This window comes from Trachymyrmex septentrionalis, unplaced genomic scaffold (genome assembly GCF_001594115.1).
Source record: "Trachymyrmex septentrionalis isolate Tsep2-gDNA-1 unplaced genomic scaffold, Tsep1.0 scaffold129, whole genome shotgun sequence".
Lineage (NCBI taxonomy): Eukaryota > Metazoa > Arthropoda > Insecta > Hymenoptera > Formicidae > Trachymyrmex > Trachymyrmex septentrionalis.
The window spans coordinates 130126-138499 of record NW_017304428.1 but is presented as its reverse complement, the minus strand read 5'-3'; the positions used below and the strand labels follow the sequence as shown (position 1 = coordinate 138499).

At 38.8% G+C, this 8374-nt stretch overlaps 1 protein-coding gene across 2 annotated transcripts in view; it reads right to left on the bottom strand.

Moving 5' to 3' along the window:
* The window catches only part of LOC108756607 (phosphoribosylformylglycinamidine synthase), a 70496-nt gene that overhangs the window by 8358 nt on the left and 53764 nt on the right, over positions 1 to 8374 (bottom strand). The window lies entirely within an intron of this gene.

The following is an 8374-nucleotide window of genomic DNA, read 5'->3' as shown; positions in this document are numbered from 1 at the left end:
TAGCCTACGCGGGGATACGCTGGCATGAGCGCGCCGCGTGGGATTCTCTTATTTCAGCTTATTTCCTTAAATTTTTGTTTTCGTGTATTCTTAAAAATATTATTAAACGCCATTTTTTCTTTTATTTATTCATTTATTTTTTGCTTTTTAAGTCTTGTACGCTAATCGAGTAGCTTATTTCGTAAAATGGACGCGAACAGGAAACATTCATGGACATTGATCGTATGCGATCTGACTGAATGCGGGAAAATGATTTTTGTAAAGAATTTTCTCCGGCATTTATCTCTCGTGTCCGACGTACATGTCAAGAGAGTTTTGTTTTATTTCGCGGAATGACAAGAAGCCTATCGTCAATTATAATACGATACTCGTGTAAAAGAGCTCAAAGAACAGAGTTGAGGATGCAACAATACTAAAGCATCGAAGAAGAAGAATATAATTGAATTTCACGAGGGTTTACCTGTCCGAAAGATTACTCGAACAATCTGCTTTCTCCAAAATTAGTGATAATCGACGATCTTATGAGAGAATCTCTTGTTGTCGTGCGACGCAATTATAGATCTTTTTATCAAAGGCAGTCATCACAATAATGTCAGTGTTATTCTCGCAGAACCTCTTCCATCGGGGGCGTGGTCAGCGCGATATATCACTCAACGCAAATTACATCGTCGTTTTCAAAAATTCACGCAAATTCGTCATTTAGCGCGTCAGATCTATCCCGACGATCCAAAATTCCTAGAAGAGGCATACTACGACGCCACGTCGAGGCCTCATGGGTATTTGTTGCTCCAAACAATCAACCCCGGACGAGTATCGATTCGAATGTGTATTTTTCTCGAGGATACAACTCATTACGTCTACGTGCCACGTAGATCTTTTTCCAACGGATTCGTATAACAGTGAGTACGGGTAATCGCCTGTGTCAATCGTAGGCTTCTTTTCGCGATGAAGGTAACAAGAAATCATATAGTGCGACAAAAACCGTCACACATTGATCGGTAAGAAAAACGTCTGTCTCCTCGCGACACTCTATCATTTGAACAAAAATCAACACACAATCTTCTTACGAAACGCTGGCAAAAAACTAATTCATTGTATCTGTGAATTTTTTAATACACTTAAAGGTAACTCGCTCGAACGTTGTGAAAAAAATCGATTAATCAAATACAAAACGGCTCTGTGTTGCGTTGCAAAACGCGATAATTGGAAGGATAAAAGAAAGCTGCTGGTGCAGCGAGGCGGATTTTTACCTTATATTAACGGATCTATATTATCGACTTTATTATCACTAACTATCGAAGGAACGAAATAATGGGGATAAAATGCTATGGAGAGGGCCAAAAAATGGTTTGAATTTCGACGGAAAATTTCGAGGGAATGCAACGTCAGCTACGTCAGAATCCGACATTCGCTGGCGGAGAGTCAAAGGAAGTCGCAGTACCGCAAAATTCGGATAACACCGAGAGCACTAATAATACAACGCGAACTCTCGAAACTCATTAACACGATTCGATGCGAAGATAAGTCGTATTTTTAATTCTGACTGTCCATGCGATGAAAGTGAGAGATGGAAAATGTATAAAGAGGCATTGTGGCGATATCTGCGATTTATTCAAGAAACGCGAAGGCAGAAAGACGCACGCATCGAAAACGAAAATGCAGAAGACAACGCTACATGAGATGCCTCCGCTGATAACGATGACGAACGATGACGTTTTTCACAATTTCACGCAAACATCTGATGTACCGACACTACATTCCATCAGTAATGCGAATATTATTACAAAAAATTTCGAAATTTCGAGCGAACATAATCATGCAATAAAAAGCATTGAAGAAATAGTGGAAAGCATACTGAAATCTTATACGTAAGCATACACATTTATTGATGAAACATTTGTTTCGAAAAGCTGTACCTGACAGAATTAGTTGGGACAAACATGGAATCGTGACTATAGATGGTAATGTCGAAAGATTCGAATATCACTGACTTGATAACGCAATGCGCAAGAGAAAAACTGTGAAAGCAGTGGGTAGAAATCAGTTTGCGCAACTACTTCGTGCATTAAATATACCTTCTGCACTGGTGAGAAATAAAAGATTATTGTCCGCGCATGATATTACTACAAACAGCGTCAAACTTCGACCTCGTGCGAGTTTCGTGCCTTTTATAATATGTATATCCAAAGCGCGAGGAAGGAGGAAAATGTAAAAATTACAAAGAAATAGACGAGAAAAATTCGCTGATTCTTTCTCGTACACGGAAAACTGATACCTTCATATCTTTACAAACGGGAAAAAAATCGGTTACTTGGTTGGAAAAAAATAAATAACGATGACGTTATTTGAAAAACTATACTACGATCCGCCGCATTATGCGGGTTATTCGGCGGTGGATAATCTAACTCGTGCTTAAATCAAATTTCTCACGGGGAGAAGCCGTACGCTGGCTCGAATCGCAAGGCGCGTATACGTTGCACCGACCATTGCGCAGAAAATTTCCACGATTGCATTACAACATAAACAAACATTAACGATGTGTGAGAGGCAGATTTGATCGAACTTTTAAATCTAAAAAGTTACAATGACGGTTATTCCTGTCATATCTGTTAGTGATTATCGATGTACTAAGTAAATACGTCTGGGTAGAACCGTTACGCGACAAAACGAGTAACTGCGTGATAAAAGCTTTCCAACGATACTAGCGAAAAGCGAAGGACATGTTCCCGTATACTTACAAAAGGACAAGAGCAAAGAATTTGTCACAATCAATACAGAAATTTCTTAAAGAAAACGACATTCGTTTTAGGGTAATGCGCAATCCGGACATCAAAGCTGCTATCTTCGAGCACTTTAACAAAACACTGAAGAAGCGAATGTGGCGATGTAGCGTCGCGTATTTTTATGCGTTATTTCACACATAAAAATACGCGACGCTACATCGATGTTCTGCAGGACATTGTGCGCGCTTACAATCACACGTCGTCCACGAGAATGCAACCTGTGATAGTGACGAAAGAAAATGCACGTATCGTTAATATATTCGATAATATAGCTCGACGTTGGAAAAACAAAACGTTAAAGAAACAAGCGCGAAAAATTAAATATCACGGCGGAGATTTCGTTCGCATCAGTAGAGCAAAAAGTGCTTTCGAGGAAGGACACGAAGCTAAATGGAGCGAGGAGATATTTCAAATTTATCATGTTTTGGCGGAACTCTCACGTGTACGAACTGCGAGATTTAACAGACGAAGTCATAGACGGTATTTTTTATGAGCAAGAGTTAGCTCGAGTTGAGAGAAACTTAGAGGAAGAACAGTTTATCGTCGATCGCGTGATAGAGTAGGAGACGAGGAGCTAATAAGCAAGTGCTTGTTAGTTGGCGCGGTTATCCCAGTAAGTTTGATACTTGGATTTCGGCTTCGAGTTTAATTTCTCTTCGCGGTGGGGGAGGAACAATTTATTCTGGTACTTCCGAATAACAGTAGTATGCGTCATTTTCCGGATAATATAATGTCCTTCACGAAATTACCTCACTCTATAATGTTGTATGGACAATGAGAGGTTGCGATAAGTGAGATTCAATTTCTCTGTATCTTTTTACACGTACGTCATAACGAAAATGTGATCAGACTCGTCGATGTTAAACCTGATGAGAGGAACGCACGAATAGTGCGTTTACGGCAAAAGAATATGCATTTCCAAATGGAATTTACAACGATATCTATGAGCTTATTGATGCGATTAATACCGCGTGTAAAGATGCTGAATCGCATTTTTATTTTGAACAGCAAAAAGCGTCTGACGGCAAAGTCTTCATAAGTATTAACTGCGATGAGAAGTGTAAAATGTTGCATCATATAAACTTTTCCGATAATCTTCTATGAATGCTAGGTTTCTCATCAGCAATTTCCATAAATAAATACCCATTTTATTCCAAGCTCGCGATACGTAAATCTAATTCCAATAAAACAGAAGAGAAAATTTTTCTTACTTATGGATTTGATAAGGAGACGGGAAAATAACTTGCAGACGATTACTGGTAGTAGCGAACCCTATAGTTTGTGGCGCAATATCCCCAATAAAATGTTCGTTTATTGCTTGATTGTTTTGTTATTTGCTTGATTTGTGAGCCTTATATAACAGGTGATGTACGTACTCCTCTTCTCAGGATAGTTCCGGTCGAGATGCGCAATCATAATTACGCATTTAGTGCAAATTTGGTGAAACATTTTTCATTTCCAAATTATATCCCAATACGACGAACGAATTTTAGAACGATCGAAATAGATATAAGAGATCATCTTGGAAAAAAAATTCCATTCGAATTCGGAACGCTGACAGTGACGCTGCACTTTAAACGCAAGCAATAAGTTTTTTTTCTTTTGTGTACGCGAGCGTATCGGTAGTAATAGTCTTTAGTTAAGAACGATGGAATGAGGAGTACTTTGATGCGCGAGATACCGAGGTATCCGAGGTAACCGAGGTGGAAGTCTACGTGTTTTCGTTGGTTCCTTACCAACGCAGACATAGAAGCTTTCTCGGTGGACTATTCAGAAAAATACTACCTTATCTAAATAAAGGTACACGTGCTGTCGAAAAAGAAGCTTTACATGCGGGAATTAACGTAATAGATGATGTCGAAAATAATAAGCCATTTGAAGGAAGCGAACAAAAGTCAACTCTCAGAATCGTGGGTAATCTGAAGAGAAAAAAATAAGTTCTCTGATAAGAGGGTCGGGATATAAAATATCCGCAAAGTCCGCAGCACTTCAGTTTCCACTCGGAGATCGAAATAGTCGTATCGCACTTTATAAATGACGTTGAGCAGTAAAAGAAAATCATCGAAAAGTACCACAGGGAAGAAGAGCAAAAAAGTGACGAAAAAGAAAAAGAAAATTCGTGCTGCAGGAAAAAAAAACCATCCGCTAGGAAACATGGAATCAAGAAACGTGACATATCTGATATGTCTCGTGATATATTCTCTTAATTGAGATAGGAATTCGCGACAAGCATGTCCTTTCTTCGTATTCACTCAAGCGAGTGTATAAAAAGCGAATTCGATTTCTTCTCTTTGCTTCCTACGCAAACAAGCATTGAGAGCTCGCAAATTATTACAAACCCATAACTTCGCTCGCAGACGATTCACTCATAGAATTTGTCATACCCGGACATGGAGGAGACTATCTGGATCTCATTCCTCGTCGCGAAAAAACAGATGATTTTACTATTAAAAGTATCATTGAAAAACTCATTGAAAATGAATGATCAATGAATTTTCAATAGTATTTTATAGCAAGCCGAATGAATTTTTGTCAATACTTTAATAATATTTTATCACTGAGGATTTTATCACTGACTAGTAATGTTTTCAATGGTACATTAATTTTATAATTTTATTGTTAAAATGAGTTATTATTGATTAATATCTTATTCCAGAATACACATCACAAAAATTATGATAAAAAAAGTTTTTTCCTAAATTCGGGAACTAATTTTATAGTGCTTCGAAGCGGTCACCCATCCGATTGCATACTGCCATTCCTTGACTTCTGAAATCGTATGGAAATTTCTGCACTTCTATCCACCTATATAATCATGGATGATACATCTGCTCAATATATGATCCTGATAGAAATTTGTCCAGTTTAGCTTAACATCGAGTCAGCTACTATCTAATATTTAATTTTTATGTTATAATGACTATTTTCAGATTAAGAAATCATACTTCTGTAGTACCAGTTATTATGTATATCGTCTTTTACTAGATCTCTCTCTCTCTCTCTCTCTCTCTCTCTCTCTCTCTCTCTCTCTCTCTCTCTCCTGTCGATAATAGTACGCCGTACTGATATGATACGGGTTGGTTATGTACCATGTATCTAAACAGTATGCAGAGTACAGGTACAATGTTGATACGTTGTACTATAATATCATGTACTGCTACCATATAGTTACGCTGGCATCGCCACCTCGTAACAATACAGTAACAGTACGGTAGCAGTATTTTGTGCGGGTATCGTAGGACATCGCACGCTTATCTGGGATTTTATTGTTGAAAATTTTATCACCGGTCAGTGTTAAAATCTTCAGTAGTAAAATATTGCCATTGGTAAAATTCCATTTAAAGCATCACTGGATTGTATAAATAAGTAGCTTTCAATGCGATGATACATTCTTTCTACCTTATCTTCGATACCTTCTCTCGGAAAATTGAAGCGAGAGCGACGTCGAAAGCGAAAAAACAGATACCGGACAATTTTCAATTCAATTTAAAAATCAGAAACACGATATAATCCGCAACATTGAAGTATGAAGGAAAAATATCGCGACAAAAAAGGCAAATCAAAGCGAGGACGAACAGCCGAGGAAAAAAAAATCTTTCAAAATTCAACTCGACAACTGATAGAGATAAAGCTAATCCTAGCATCTCGCAAACATCGAGTATTTTTGAGAACTCTACATCACACACGACAGCAAAAGAAGTAAATCTTGAATTTACCCAAATATTTCCTTTCTCACGTTCACCTACGCCGAGAAATGAATTCACTGGAAGTTTTAAACATCAGTCCAACATGCCAGAGATCTATCCTGCCGACCAATTATCGAGGGTGTGGACGAGATCGACTGCCATTATTGTCGCTAACACGGACGATCACGATTGACCTGGCCAACACTGGGTCGCCTTCTACAACGACGAACACGGAACAAGAACGTATTTCGATAGCTACGGAATACCGCCCTTGAACTCAAGATTTCTCTTACAACTTCACCGAAACTCCACCACGTATCGCTGGAACACGATGACGCTTCAAGGAATGCTTTCTCAAACTTGTGGACAATATTGCTGTGTATTTCTATATTTTATATGTGTAATGGTTATAATCTTAGCCACTTTCTTAGTCTGTTTACCTCTGATTGTAAACGCAATAATCATAGTTATTTCTTAAAATTTGTCAATTGGCAATTTCTTTTAGAAAAACGATAGAAAAAGAGAAAAAAGCGGTATAAATTCAAAAAATTTTTCCCCTGCGGCACCATTTTCATAATTGGTAATTTTAACCGCCATCTACCACTATTTTAGAGAATGATATACCGCTAAAATAGTGGTAGGTGGCGGTTGAAATTACCAATTATGAAAATGATGCCGCAGGGGAAAAATTTTTTGAATTTATACCGCTTTTTTCAGTGGCATTCGGACAATAATGACGTACATCGTTATAAACTTCTCAGTATGAGAAGAAAGCACTTATAAAAATATGGGTACTTTATTACTGTTTATTTATTAATCATTTTATAATTGTGTTTCTGTAATATATACACAAAATTTATAAAAATTTTAGTGAGATACACGTACATTTGTAACGATGCGCCCCTTTAACTTTATCGTTGCAACTTCATCGTATTACATCCAGTCAGATGCCGCTGCAGTAGTTCAGAATGGCTGATGTACACGCAATCTTTTTTAAAAATCAAAGTATAGTATTACAGATAACTGCAAACGACCGTTGTTCCTGTCGAAGAGTTCCTAGCGCGGCCGAGTATAATTGATCGACATCTCCCCCGCTCGTAATGTCGATCGGCGGGAATTACCGAGCGTTAACGGAAAAAATCAAGCAGGAGTAACAATTCATAAATAGAGGCCTAATATTAGGATCTATTCCGCTCTATATCTTCCGATCATATTTTAGTTTTCTCCGATTCCGATTCCGCATCCTGAGAAGCTGATCTAGTAACGAGAAAAGATGATAAAGATTACTCCGTCGCCGTTGAGCGCAACGATCGACTTTCCTCAAAAAATCGCTGTGTCGACGGAAAATTTTAGGACAGAGCGTGCTCTATCCTATCGAGTGTTTTCGGCCGCCAATCAGTTATAATTCCTGCGTCTCTGTACCGACGGTATTTCTCCGGGGCTAGACTGCGTTCGGAAACATCACTCGAGTACTCCTGTATATTATTTTATCCTTATTATTCATCCAATGTTAAACAAGATGACACACAGGAACACCCGGATGTTTTTTTGACCACAGCCCTAGAGTGTACTCTGCCCCGCTGAGTATTCTCGACTGCTGGTGGCAGCTACCACTGCAATTCCTATCGGTCTCCATAATAGCACGGGATAGACATTTCTTTGCCTCTGCCAAGTGTTCTTGGCCTCCTTGCACATCCGCATGTTTTCCACATTGCATCGGGGAAAACACCCGCATCGCGAGAACGATCATGATTCATGCTTGACCTATACCCGCATTCACGCGAGCCAATCAGCGACATGTCGAACTGCACAGATGATCGCCGCCCCACATTCCACGCAACTCATGAACACCGCGTATAGAAAAATCCATCTACAACGACACAACGTACGCACGCACGCACACCC